The 14684-nt window shown below is 43.9% G+C and overlaps 1 protein-coding gene and 1 long non-coding RNA gene across 3 annotated transcripts in view; one reads left to right on the plus strand and one right to left on the minus strand.

Moving 5' to 3' along the window:
• MAML3 (mastermind like transcriptional coactivator 3) overlaps positions 1–14684 on the minus strand; it is a 409382-nt gene that overhangs the window by 87292 nt on the left and 307406 nt on the right. The gene's annotated exons all lie outside the window — the stretch shown is intronic.
• On the plus strand, positions 8043–13546 carry LOC123389454. The gene is made up of 3 exons (XR_006604058.1): positions 8043–8166; positions 11993–12136; positions 12559–13546. It is a non-coding gene; the product is annotated as an uncharacterized LOC123389454 (long non-coding RNA).

Genomic DNA, 14684 nt, shown 5'->3' on the forward strand with positions numbered 1-14684 from the left:
GGGGCCAGTTGGCAGGCTGAAGGGTGGCATCGGCAAAGGGCCACTTTTCCACTCACGTCTAGCTTTGTTTCCCTCACTTGCTCTTCTCTATCCCTGGTCGTAACGCTGACGAGAGTTCTAACTTAGGGTGTGTGGAGAGGGACAAGGCATTCATCCGTCACAGAAGCTCTGCAATTTTCCTGGCTTTTCAAGCTGTGCTCATAACACAACACTGAACTCTACCCATCCATCATTCATCCATCCGTCTGTCCATTCATGTATTCATTCACCCACCCATTCACTCTTCAAACAGCTCTGTGCGCCTACAGAAGCCCCCACCACCCCCATCTCTGGTGGCCTCGATATTTTCAATGAACATACATCAGGGTACAAGTGAAGGGTGTGTATCACCGGCCTGTGGCCAACCGCTGCAGGCACCACACCACTTCTAAGCCCTGTTATTTGATTATCACCATCTTTATTGGCCACAGAGGGGAAGGGATATTATAGCTTTGTGGCTTTTGAGAGTTCGGTCCTTAGTGAACTGCCAAGCCTCAGCAGCAGCTCCCAGATCACAGTGTGGGGGATTTTTATGACCACATCTCAGTTCTCACCAGAAAAGGCAAAAAGGAGGAAGCAGGTGACACATCATAGAATCCACTGCAATGGGTAAGCCTGACAAAGCCAAATCGTAACCATCCCCCTCTTACCTTTGTGTTCTCTCCCTCCCACTTTTCCTGTCGACCCTCCCAAGGACCCCTCCCAAACTGTACTCCAGAAGAATTTAAATTGGCTCAAGCTCAAAGAGAAGGAAACAGAAAACTGACTGTTCATTATTCTGTGCCATGCTTTTTTTTTTTTTTTTAATATGGCTCACTGAGCCCACCCCCATGTGAGCAATTCCTGAGCAGAGGAGATGTACACGTGGGTACACATGCATGTGTGCGGGACAAGCCAGAGGCGATGACACTGTGGGTGTGTGTGTGTGTGTGTGTGTGTGTGAGAGAGAGAGAGAATGTCAGTGTGTGATTCCCCCCCACTATCCGCGGAGCCTGAGAGGCACTCCTCTCTCAGAGCAATTACTACAAATGATTTATGTGGCCAGTCAAGAGGGCCTGCCAGGGTTCTTATTTCATCTCCAGAAAAAGGAACTCTGCTGGAATGTTATCAGGGAGTTTGGGATTAAACTGACAGCTGCCTTTTGTTTTCCCTGTGAAAGAGCTTCTCCTTTGGACTGTGGCATTTAGTTTCTACACAGAGAGCCAGAACTCAATGTGGCAAAGACCCGCTAGAGAAGGGCCACAAAGGAGAGAAAACATTTGTAAATGGAAGAGGTTTCTTCCTTTTCCCTTCTGTTTTTATCTTAAGAGGAGGTGTTCCTGGTTGCCGATTTTCGAAGGCAGCATGGCTCATGCGAGACTGGAATACTGTTTCCTTTCCACCGTAACGGAAACAAGCCAACACCCAAACCCTGCCCTCTGTTACCATGCTCATCTAGCTGGAGAGAGGAAAACAAAGGTGCCTTCCAGTTTAGATTGTTAAATGGGACCCTGGTCCCTGTCCCCTGTTAGACTGTGTGCATTAGTCCATGTTAGGTCACAGGGCACCGGGTATGAAACAAGGCAGGCCACAAGGCCTACACGTATTTCATCGTATGTACAGACGAGAAAATTCCATGGACATAAAAACCCAGAAACCATACACGTTCTCACCCTCTGACACCCCACTCCAACAGACCATTGCAGTTTCCATAAATCGTCAGTTGTGGCTTGGCTGGCCACGACCCTCCCCTCACATTAGCTTCCCCACCTCCTCAACCCAACCTGGTTTATAAAGGCTTCACCCAGCTTTGCTTTGTGAGGAGGGAGCAAAGGGGCACTCAGTCACTCGGGTTGATTAAAGAAACACACACACACACACACACACACACACACACACAAAATGATGGTCCAGTGATTGCATAATAAAGCTTTGTATTTGTATTAACACAAGTTAAAGAAGCTCTCAAGAGATCAAGGGAAGAGTGTGGTAAGAAGAGGCTGATGGGTGGGACAGCTATAAAGGCCAGGGATATAAAGGAAGATTAAGGATTATAATAAAATACATGGACTGTAAAATCTTTATAGTCATATTCTCTGTCTTATATTCAGACATGTAGTACCTTTTCTGACGTGTGATTCCCAAATCTCGTTTTTACTGATGCTCCGTCAATAGGTGGTATATAATGCTCGGAACAAACTTAATTTCTATCAAGTAATATACAGCTGTGGTCTTCACAGCGTGTTCTGACACTGCGGGGTTCAGAAAGCCAACCGGTAAAAGGGATCACAGAGAAGGGAAGCAACGTTTATGGAGGGCATGTTACGTATCTGGTATGGTGCTATGTGCCTTATCAACATCATCTCCTTTATTTCTCATTGCAACAACGTGAGGTAGGTGTTTTTATTCTCACTGTGCAAACAAAGTTACAGATGCCAAGTGAGTCTAAATAACTTGCTCAAGGAAGTACACCTAGTGTAGCAGGCACGGTTAGCTGTTTCGTGAATCCTCTTCTTCCTTTCTTCATTAGACTCCTGATTCCCAGCCTCCCTTGCAGCTAGGGGTAGCCATGTAACACAGTTCTGGCCAATGAGCTGCATGGGAAGTGTGCTGGGAATCTGTGATTGGCTCTGCCCCTACTCCTTGTCCCCCCCCTTTTTTTTTCCTGGAGCCAGAAGTGCCCATGTGAGTCTGGTGGTGGAGACACTATCTTAAGACCTTGAGAAGATAATAAATATGAGGATGAAAGCCACAGAGGAGGGAAAAAGAGAGGAGGTGGGAAGTACTGACATCATAGATCAGTTGCATTTCCTCTCACTTGCCTATCTCTGGCTTATTACATGAAGAAAATGAAAGATATTTTTTGTTATCTACTGTTTTTTTTATATAGACAACTGACATCTTATTAAGGGGTAGAGCTGGAATCAAAACCTAAATCAAATTTATCTAGGGACCTAGGTCATAACATGATACTTAATATACTATCATATTGTGATATACTGTGTTTCAGAATGCCAGCAGTCTAGAAAAGCCTTAGACAAAGGGAGGAGTATGGTCTAATTTCTTCAGCTCCTACTGAGAGTCATAGCATAGGTGGTTCTAGTTCCTTGGGCTGTTGTGGAGTTTGGGTCTGGATCTCAGTCCAGAATTCAGGGAATTGGTTGGTCCTGATCTCCTGTGAGTTTTAGACTACTTACTGGTAAACAAGGAGGATCTGACTTCTATTACTTGGGATAGCTCTAGATCACACTGCATTTCTTTCTTTTTTTTTTTTTTTTGAGGTTTTTTTCCCCCAAAAGATTTTATTTGTTTATTTGACACAGAGAGAGAGAAAGAGAGAGAAAGAGAAAGTGCGCACAAGCAGGGGGGAGTAGGAGAGGGAGAAACAGGCTCCCAACTGAGCAGGGAGCCCGAGCCCAATAGAGGGCTCGATCCCAGGACCCCAGTATCATGACCTGAAGGCAGACACTCAACCACTGAGCCACCCAGGCACCCCAATCACACTTAAGGGTATTCTGATGCAGACCCACATCACTATGGCAGCCCCAAGTGGAAATATTCCAAGATGAGGGACTTGCCAAATAACCCAGACAGTTTTATTTTGATGCATAGAGAAACAGTGTATCCTTTAGAAACAAAGGGTTGGTTCACAAATTGAAGTTAAGCATGGCAGACTGAATACATGTTTGCTCCACTCCTTTTCTACCTTACCTCCTTATACTCCACAAAAATGACAAAAAAAAAAAAAAGAGTTTTTTTTTAAAGAAAAAACAAAGCTCTACATAGAGAGGATAGGAAAGGAGCCAGAAGCAGATATGAGATGTCAACATAATTTTGGAAACTGGAAAGCTGATGAATGAGTGGTAACTAATTTAGCAGAGCAGAAAAAGCTGAAATCTGAACTTTCAGTGGGGAAAAGCCAAGGAGAAGGAAGCCAACATATGTTAAGAACCTTAAGAAGCTCAGGGATGTATACTTTGCGTGGCAGATGCTAGTGGAGGCACCAGATACCTCTGATAATAGCGTGTGGGTGGGCTAAAAAACAGGAGTGTTGGTTGACAATCTGTATAAGAAGGGTTAGACACTGAGACCCTTCTTCTGTGCATGGCCCCACCACTCTGCTTCCTCTGTGCTGAAAGGGTTGGTGGTTTCCTTTTACAAGAAGTGCAAGCAGAGGGACTTGGCACATGGACACAAAGCACAGCTGAAGGCGGGGGTGCTATACTGGCAATGGGAATTAAGTGGAAATCTACAAATCAGTAGTGAGATAACCTTCCTCCACTCCAAACCCTTTCCTCCACTTAGCTTCAAGAACACTGGCAGCCAGTCTTATATTTCCTAAACAGAAGATCAGTAGACTCCTCCCCAGGGAAATTAACCAGTCTAGAGAAAAGACTAATAGATTTTGGATGCCCCATGTCTGGGTTCCAGGCCAATCACCACCACTTGAAAGCTCTCACATATAAACACAGGACTCCCAGTTACACTGTTAATACCCTCTTAACAGTGAATGTATATGTAGGAGGAAAGCCTCGAACACAAAATAGAGTCCAAACAAACAAAAAGAAAAAACAGAAAATAAAGGCAATAGGAGAACGCTTTAAAAAAATCATGAATATCAGAAAAAAATTAATTGAGTTATAAATTATGTACAGGGTGGTATATAAATGTTTTAAAAGCAAAAATAAAACTTTTATAAACTAAAAATACGGTATTAGAAATAATATCAAACTAAAGAGTGGGAAGGTAATGTTAAGAAATCTTTAGAAAAGTAGAACAAAAAGCAAAGAGGTGGAAAAATGGAAGAGAAAAAGATAAGAAAAAGGGGGATCAGTTCAGAAGGTACAGCATCCAAGTAACATGAGTTCCAGAAAGGGAAGAAAAAAGAGTGGAAAAAATTATCAATGAAATCACATAAGAAAATCTCTCACAACCGAAGGACATGAACTTCCAGATTGAAAAGACCTGGAAAATTCTCTGAACAATAAATACAAAAGGGACCACACTAGGATACATCATTGTGAAATTTCAGAAAGCCAAGAATTTTTTTAAAAAGACCCTCAAAGTTTCTGAAGGGTGGGAATTAGAACAGCAAAGGGCATTTTGGCAGCAACCCTTTGGAAGCCAGAAGAAAATGCAGTAAGTGCTCAAAATTCCTCCTGAGAGTTATTTATAGCCTGGGATGCTACATCCAGTCAGATACAAGAGAAGAATAGTGCTATTTCCATACATGCAAGACCTCAAAAATTTACCTTTCGTGTAAATTCATGAGCTCCCAGGCAGCTGTTAGAGGACAAAGTCCACTAAAATGAGGACTAACCCAAGCTGGAGAAGACTTGGCTTTCATGAACAGGGGACCTAACATGGGAGCCAGGTGGAAAAGAAGGCTTGGGATGCGAGCTCTGCAGTTCTGGTAGCACCAACCCAGGTGGGGGGAGAAAGATAAGGAATTCCAGGAGGAGTAACTAAAGAGATGGATTGATGACCTACCTTGGCAAAGGTACTGAGAGAAGATTTATACTGCTGATGAAGATTCTGTGAATGGCTTAAGGACAGGAACATTTTTACTTAAGCAAGCAGACAAAGCAATAGAGCCAACAACTGCAGGATATAAATGTAATCAAAGCCTAACATTTGGCTCAGCTGTGAACATTTATCTACCATATTACACACATGTGCGCATGCACGCGCGCGCGCACACACACCCACACACACACAAGCACGCACGTGCACACACACACGAGTACTGATTTGTCCAAGACTTGTGATACAGCAGTAACTGGGAACAAGAAGCAGCAGCGTGTTTGACAGGTAGAGGGGATGAGTGGGCTGAATCCGTATTTTCTGTAGTAAGGAGTCAACAGGTAATATGTAAAACATGATAATCAAGAGATAACTGTAGAAACATGTTCTTAAAAATACAGAAGTTCATTTCAGAAGAAACAGCTAAAATACTGTAAAACTTCAGGGAACAGACATCAGAAAGGGAAGAGGTGAGGGCAGGACTGCTGTCTTTATCACATAAGGTTTACAGAACTTACGTGACCGGTCAAATTTTGAAGCCATGTTACTGGGATAAAGATACTGCCTGAAAAACAAAAGAGCAGACTAGTTCTCCCTGAGGGCCACCTACCGTGTCTAATTCTCTGAGGCTGTGTAAGCCATGCTGGGGTGAGGAGGGGTTTCTGTCCCAGCGGATTCCGTGCTAGTAGCACTGTGCCTGAGTCTCGAGTCCTGATGTGCGGCTGTTGATTAGATATGCCCCAACTGCAATGAATGGTGGTCCAGATAATTTTTGGTCCAGCTCAGAAAAGGGGTGAGTGCAACCCTCTTAGATTTGGCAAGCCATAGCAACAGTGCAGTTTTCCGTGGGCTCAGAGTTGCTGGGAGTTTTTATGAGGACTTTCTGGGATCTCCCCTTCACCTGGGCTCTATGACCCTCCATTGTACTGTTGCCCAAATAAGCCAGCAGCTGGCCTTCCTTCCCACATCCAGGAAAGGAGGTAGGGCTGAAAGTGAGAGGGGACACAGGTGCTGGAAGACAAAGGTAAAACTTCTACAGAGAGTTTTCTATGCAATTGCCATGGCTGTATTATAGAAATGAAAGAGTATCAGTAAGGCTTCCTGTCTAGGGGCACCTGGGTGGCTTGGTCAGTTAAGGGTCTGCCTTTGGCTCAGGTCATGATGTCAGGCTCCGTGCTTGGCGGGGAGTCGGCTTCTCCCTCTCCCTCTTCCCGCCTCTCCCCCTCTCTGAAATAATAAATAAAATCTTTGAAAAGATACTACCTGTTTAAAAAAAAAAAAGGTGTACAGTCTAATGAGGCAAAGAAAGATAAGTCACTGCTTATAAAATAAGGTAAGAAGAAGAGGAAGGAGAGAAAATAAGACTGCATGAGATCCAAAACCTAACTGTGAAGAAAGGAGACTAAAATTCTGGCTATGTGAAAGACAGACTGGAACGCTGGAAAGCTCTACTCTTGAATAAAGACAAAGAGGTCTGTTCTGTAAGTTAGTGTCCACTTACATATCCATAAAATAGGTGGCTTGTAAATTCAGAAACAAGTGAAGGTTAAAATCTTGAGGGGCATTGCGCTCATTAAAACAAAACTCTTTTGAGGACCAAATCATTTCTCTCGGAACAGGTAATAAGACCTATTGAACGATCGTAGCCAACATTTATTGAGAGCTTATTATGTGCTAGACACTATTTTAAGCACTTTATAAATATTAAATAATTCTCAAAACACTTCTGTAAGATATGTACTACAATGTATGGATGAGAGGTAAAAGTGTCCATTTCACAGAAGGGGAAATTAAGACATAAAGAAATCAAGTAACTAGCCCAAGATTATGGGTAATAAGTGGCAGAGTGGGGTTCCAAAAACCCAGGCTCTTAATGTATATCTGTCTCTATAAATCATACAGTTAATATAATTATCAGGATGTAGAGGCCTAGGTAAGAAAAGATATTTTGCATTAATGGTGCTTTTTTTTTTAAAAAAAAAAAAAAACAGGCAACATTCAGCTTGGTACATGCTTTCTACAAGATTCCGGCACAGGCTTCCAGAATTCAATTGGGATAAAGTTAAAAGTTTCAGTTCAAAAAAACCTGAAGTTTTCTCTGAAGCTGTGTTTCAGAAATCAGGTCAGGACTTCCTTCCTTGCCTACAATTCATCTCAGACCTCAGGAGATAAACAGCAGCTTGAGCAGTAACACAGCAACCCCAAGGATGACGATCAGCGTAATAAATAATACTTACAACGTTTGAACCCTTGTGCCACTAGGAAAAAAAGAAAAGAAAATACTCATTGTCTCTAATGGTAGAAATATCATATCTGTGCACATATTCACCTCAGCCCCAATATAATTCTTTTAAGGCTGCCAAGCTCTGAGACCCAGAAATGGTGAGTCACTCAGGAGGGTTGAGAGGGTGGGGGTGGGGGGGAACAAAGATAAAAATAGAGATGTTGATTGCATTGTTACTAATTCAGTTTAGCTCCAACAGCCCCAGCCTGGTGAGTCAACAGCAGCGACAAGAAGACATAAGAAAGAAAGCACGCTGCTCTGTGGGGCTGAGCAGAGGGGAAGCAGAGGGCCACACTGGGAACTTCACGCCAAAACAAGACCAACAGCATAGAGGCGGTGGTGTGAGTTCAAAAACAAACAAGTGGAAAGGGCTAAGGGATAAAATGGGCTCAAATCGATGAGCGCCGGTGCCACTGACCCTGTGGTAAAAGCTGCCTTTTAAAAGAATCCCCTGAACGTGGGGGATGGGGCCTGCGGGCCAGGAGCATTGGAGGCCAACTTGCACCGTTCAAACAGCGTATTGTTTTCTCTGGGGTATAAGGCTTACTGTGATTCCAGACTTGTCGCCATGGCAGCGGTGGGGGAGGGAGGGAGGAAAGGACGAACAGATGGGGGTCACCGAGGTCCTAATTCTCATGCAAGGGCCCCCACTGCTCTCCCCGCTCCCCTTGAGGAGGCCTGCATTGAGCTGCGTCCTCTCTCACTACCCCAGTGACGTCAATCCGGTTCAATCTCATAGATCTTGCCCAGCGCCTACTGTGTGTCAGTCTTTCACTTTTAATTAACATTAGTTCCCAGTAAGATACCTTACCTCTGTGTTGTTATGAAAAACTGAAACAGGAAAAAGACCTAGTTTCTTACTCGCAGAGTTTCTCTTTTCCTATTCCCAAACCTGAATAGAGAGACAGGTGAAAGATGCATAGCCTCTTGGATGTAATATAATGTATGAACGTCTGTGGACATTCTCATGCTAACCTTGTATTATAATTACAACCTTACACCACAATGAGGTAGCATCTTTAGAGTTACTGTGCGATGGTCCTCCTCCCTCTAGTTTCTTGCCTGCGTGTAACACTACTAGGTCAATCTTCCTGAAACATACCTCTACCATGATGGGACCCCACCTGCTATCCATGGTAACCCCGTTGTCAGCTCGGAATTCAAGATGGGCCACAGCCAGTCCTGTCCCACCCACCGATCCCCCTCTGTCCTTCCCATGTCTCCATGTTCTTGCGAGGGTGTGATAGGAAGAAGGAGTGAATGGATGTATGAACGAGTCCATAAATAAAAAAACTCATTTCCAACTCCATCCTTTGGCTCATGCCCTTACCACAAGAATTATTCTTTTCCCTAACTTTTATCTGTCCAGTTTTGACTGGATCTAACTCCTATCTCAAAGGTTTCTCAAATGCAGTATGACCCGAGTGGAATCCAGGATCTCCATGCTCTGTACCTCAGTGATGGGAACCACACTGTCAACCAAGTTCCACAACCCAGAGAGCTAGGCTCCATCCTGACGCATCTTTCTCCCCCAGTTCCAATTTCAAAATATGGTCAAAGCCCTTTCGCCGTCACCTCCTCCAGATAGCTCCACTCCATTCACTTCCCTTTGCTCCAGTAGCCTACCACTCCATTCTATCAGTTTTCCAGTTAGAGGACTGAAGTCTACTCCGTTCTCTGCACCGTGATCAGAGGGATGTTTTCAAAATGCACGTGCGGTCATATCGTACACCTACTTTAAAACTCTTCAGTGACTTTCCATGGCTTTCAGGACAGTGGTTAGAACCCTTGCCACGGGCCCTGAAACAATCTAACCCAGGTGAACCTCCTAGGCTCCAGCCACCATCCTTTCTCCGTGGGGCCTTCTGGCAGCTCCGCTTGCTCTCCACCAAGCTTGCCATATTTCTCCCAGCCTGGGGGCCTCACTACATGGTTTCTTCTAGCTGGAATGCTCTGCCCTGGGAGATCTTCTGTTGGTTCTGGTGGTTCTCAGACTTCAGGGTCCATCACGATTACCTGTAGGGATGGTTCAACCCCAAACGCTGGGCCTCACCCCCAGAGCTGCTGGTCCAGCGGGTCTGGGCTGTGACCTAATGATTTGTAGTGCTGACAAGCAAGCCTCCAGGTGATGCCCGTGTTGCTGGTCCTGGAGCTACACTTTAAGAATCAATGCCCTAGCTGCCTTCTTTTGCTTTTCTTAATCTTGGAGAAGACTTTCCTGACTACTCCTCCACCACCACGAGGCTACATACGTTCAGGGCCAACTGTACATTTCCTTCACAGCACTGGCCCGCATCCTGTAATTATGTGTTTCTGTGTTAGACTCCTGTGCGTGAGGTTAGGGACCCTCTCTGTTTCGTTCAGCATTCTGTCACCAGCTTCAACCTGGCACACAGTGTGGGTTCACTAAACACCTGCTAAATGTGGACTAATCTCTCGTATAATGTTTGCTCTAGTTACCTAAGGGCCTATCACTGCTCCTTCCTGTGATGGTCAATTTCATGTGTCAGCCGGACAGAGCTTAGGGATGCCCACCTAGCTGGTAAAACATTATTTCTGGGCATGTGTGTGAGGGTGTTTCTAGAAGAGATTAACATTTGGAACAGCAGCCTCTCACCAACGCTGGTAGGCATCACTCGGTGCATTGAGGGCCTGAATAGAACAAAAAGGTACAGGAGGGCCAAGCTACCCTCTGCTTGAGCTGGGACATCCATGTCTCCTGCCCGTGGACTTTGGCACTCCCAGTTCTCGGGCCTTGGACTCTGACTGGGACTCAAATCATCAGCCTCTTGATTCTCAGGCCTTCATATTCAGACTGAATTACACCACCAGCTTTCCTGGTTTTCCAGCCTGTAGATAGCAGATTGTGGGACTTCTTGGGCTCCGTAATCATGTGAGTGAATTCCTATTAATAAGTCTTCCCTGGAATATATACAATATATATATATACATCTTATTTGTTCTTTTCTCTAGAGAACCCTAATAGGCTTCCTACATATGACTATTTTACTTACAAGAAGCTCATCTCACTTCGGAGTGAATATATCCTGGAGCTTCCCTAGAATAAGAAAATCATCAAGTACTGTTGAAGACCAGTGATGACCAGAGAAAATGTGTCAGAACCGAGAAACTGTTTACAAAGATGCTAGTGCCTGTTGTGAGGCCCACTTCCTTATGATTGAAACTAGCAGATGCCCAGCTCTGCTGCAGGAATGCTGGCAAGCCCCAGCGAGCAGGGCCTCCTCCAAGGCGAGAGAGAGACAAGCTCTGCAGAAGAAGGGGCTCCCAGGTTTCCTCATTAAGAGACCTCTCCAAGTCTTGGCTTCCTATTGGCAAAATGCAGACACAATAACAGTACATAAGCCTCCTAAGGTTGTTGGGATGATCAAAAAGGATATTATGTGGCAATACTTTAGCACAATACTTAGAATGCACCCAATACTAAAAAATATTAGCCATCATTATGGGTTGGTGTTAAAGAACCTTCCTAATGTGGGTCTTTTAGGACTAGTCTAATTTAAAATATTCTGTCCCCCAGACAGGACAGACATTTTTTTGGTCAGGAAACCATGGCTGCACATGTGATCTCTATCAAACACCTTAATATTTATATATGATCTTGTATTTTAATAAATGCAGCAAACATGGATTAAGTGACTACTGCATACAGTCCTTTGGCTTGGCAGCAGGGGCATTTACAGATGAGTAACAATCCTACAGGGGAGAGAAACATAAATAACTAACGAAAATGTAAGGCAGAATGAAATAAACATTATGAAGGCACCCATAAAAATCTACAGGTCTGGCAAGGAATGTCAGGTCCTTTCTGACTGAGATGGTGTCTGATTCAACCTGGAAAGTAGAGTGTGATCTTGATGAGCAGAGAAGCAAAGCATTTCAGGCCATTCCAGGCCTCGGGAACATAATTGGCCGAGGCTCTGACTCCCTGAAGTGCATGGCTCACTCAGAGGAAAGAGAAAAGAACAGCGTGCCTGCAGACATGAGGGACGTCGTGAGAGGGAGCGGAAGCTGGGAAGGCATTTGGGGTCAGATTATATTCAGTCTTGAATGTAATGCTAAGAAGTTAGCACTTTGCTCCATAGGTAACATGGTTCCAGGTATATCCTTTATACGAAGCGGCTCAATATTTTGTCATTTTTTCCTCAGGTTTGGCTTAGGGGAGCCAGGCGTGATGTCTGGAGTCATTTATGATTGGCTGGATTTGCAAGACTAGGCCTCCATTTGCTTCTACCTCTTCAAGGACGTTTTCTTCCACTTGGGCTGTATTGCCAACAAGTTAAGTCGTCACAGGTAGTTATGACTATTTCTAAACACCCAAGTGTTCTCAGAGCTAGGATTAATTATGAAAGCAGGATTAATATAAATATTGAGATATAACGAGGTAGCTTTCTTACAAATTCTCGACTCAGAGTTTTCTCCACTCTAATCCTTCTGAGGTTTGAAGAGTTTCTTCAACTGGTTCTGAGTGTTTACCTTTGATACTGTATGTCAAAATTAGGGGACACACAGAGTCCTCCTCTGCTGCTGTTTTCTGACATGCTGAACAATCTGCTCATTTTCTTCTGCTCTGACTCCTCTGGTAAGAGTGTATTTTGATGACTTGGACTTTCTCATTTGGGCAATGGTGCTGTGCTCAGCACTCTAATACCCTAACTTTCTCCCCCCTTTTCACCTCTAGTATAATGAAGGAATGACCTTCTCTCCATCCACAGGGCTGTGCCAAGATATGACGCATGCGCTCAGGACAGCAGTACAGATCTCTGACACGCCATTTTTCTCACGGGGAAAATGTTTGTCAGCCCCTTGGCCAACTTATTTGGAGATTCCGGCAATGAAGGGGCTGTCACGCAAGTGGCACAGAGACCTCTGCTTCTCTTTGAAAGAGACTGCTTTTGAAGGAACACAAAACTGCAGTAATACCGGCTTGTGTTAGAATACAACTTCACATAAAATGTGTTTCCAGGAAAAGAAGAAAATTGAAGAGAAACCTGAAGTTGTTTCAAGACTGATGCTGAGCTATCCTATCACTCGTTTCCCTGGAACTTGGGCTGATGAGAGAAAGTATCTCTTCCATTGTCACAATTTTCTCTAGGTTATTTCTGAAAGTCTTTACTCTTGTTTCAGGGATGGGAAACAACAACAACAACCAACCAAACAAACAAAAACCTTGTTTTCTACTTCATTAAACCAAATATCCAAGCTCAAGTTGTTTACGTTCTCAATCCCCTTAAAATATTGACATCATATGTAGTTTTTTATTTGAGTATTTTCACTTATTATATCATGGATGTCCCCCATGTTCTTAAACACTCTTCTAAAAAACTTTAATAGCTTTGAAATATTCTTTCAGTTGAGTGTATCATAATTTGTTTAGCCAGTCCTCTATTTTTGGTCTTACAGGGTTTTTTTTATAATTTTTTTTAACCATTAAATAATGCTGCTATAATAATGCTAAGTAACACCCATATATATACATATATATTTTTTCTTTCATCTCATTTCAGATCATGTTCTTAACATAAATTTCCTTAAGTATAATTGGTGCGCCAGGGGATAGATAGGGTTACCTCCAAGGACTTCCCTCCACATACTGCTAAATTGTTCTAGGCCTATTTCCCATGTGTGAAATGTTTGGTGACACTGCTTGAAGGTTTCTATGAGAAAACCCATTATCAAATTGACTGGAAGCAGCAATTTCTGTTATCAAAGTAAATCTATTGTTATCATTATCGGAATGGATTATTTTGTTTGCCTGAATGGAGCTGATCACTGAGTTTCACTTTAAGTTAATTAGATGAACTATCAATTGCAAAGGTTGTGAAACACAGGTATTAGGCAACAAGCTCATCTAAGCAAGGGAGGCCCTGCTGCAAGGCCTGTCTTTCTACCTTCACCACCCCCTGCAGGACAACAGCAGAGGCTGAGAGCAGGGGAGTCACGAAACATGGCCTGGCTGGTAGATCGGCCATTTCTGAGTTCAAGGCCTGACGCTGTACCCTGGTAGCTGGGTAACTGCGAGCCAGGCTCCTTTTTCTCCTCTACGTAATTTAGGTAATAGTGCCTTAATTCGAAGGAAGTATGAGGATTAAGTGGGAAAAGACACTTATCACAGTCCTAGGTGAATGGTAAGCATCCAGGAAGCACTTATTTTTCAAAATTATTAATTCCCATTTCACAATTGTCTATGGAACTTCAATATTTGGAGAGTAGGTGAAAGGGGAAATAAACCAACTAATTGGGACCAGAAGTTTCTAAACTTCACACAGCGTTCTTAGCCTTTTGTGTCGGTAAGGTCATTGAAAGTCAATATCATCATCATCGTTATCATCATCATCACCACCATGGTGTAAACAAGGCAGTAGGGGCTTCAGAGACAAAGGCTCTGGGAGACGAGCACCTCCCACTCTGCCCTTGGTCATGATTTCCTTCCTTCCTCCTTTTTTCCCTCCCTCCCTCCCTTTCTTTCTTCCCCTCATTTAAAAAAAAAAAAAAAAAAGATTTTATTTATTATTTGAGAGGCACAGAGAGAGAGAGAGAGAACACATGAGTGGAGGAAGAGCAGAGGGAGATGGACAAAGAGACTCCGCATGGAGCATGGAGCCTGCCACAGAGCTCCATCCCACAACCCTGAGATCATGACCTGAGCCGAAATCAAGAGTCAGATACTTAACTGACTGAGCTACCCAGGTGGCCCTGGTTCTGACTTTCTACTGTGCGTTCTGGGCCACAGGCCTCCTGCCAGCCCCCACTCTGCCTCTTTGGGCAACAGGTTTGTGGGAGGAAGAATCAGTCCTCATGCTTTTGAGTCTGAGGCGCGCCCTTCTTGGCCCCAGATATA

The sequence above is a fragment of the Mustela putorius genome, unplaced genomic scaffold (genome assembly GCF_011764305.1).
Source record: "Mustela putorius furo isolate JIRA1106 unplaced genomic scaffold, ASM1176430v1.1 tig00000083_pilon_pilon_pilon, whole genome shotgun sequence".
NCBI lineage: Eukaryota > Metazoa > Chordata > Mammalia > Carnivora > Mustelidae > Mustela > Mustela putorius.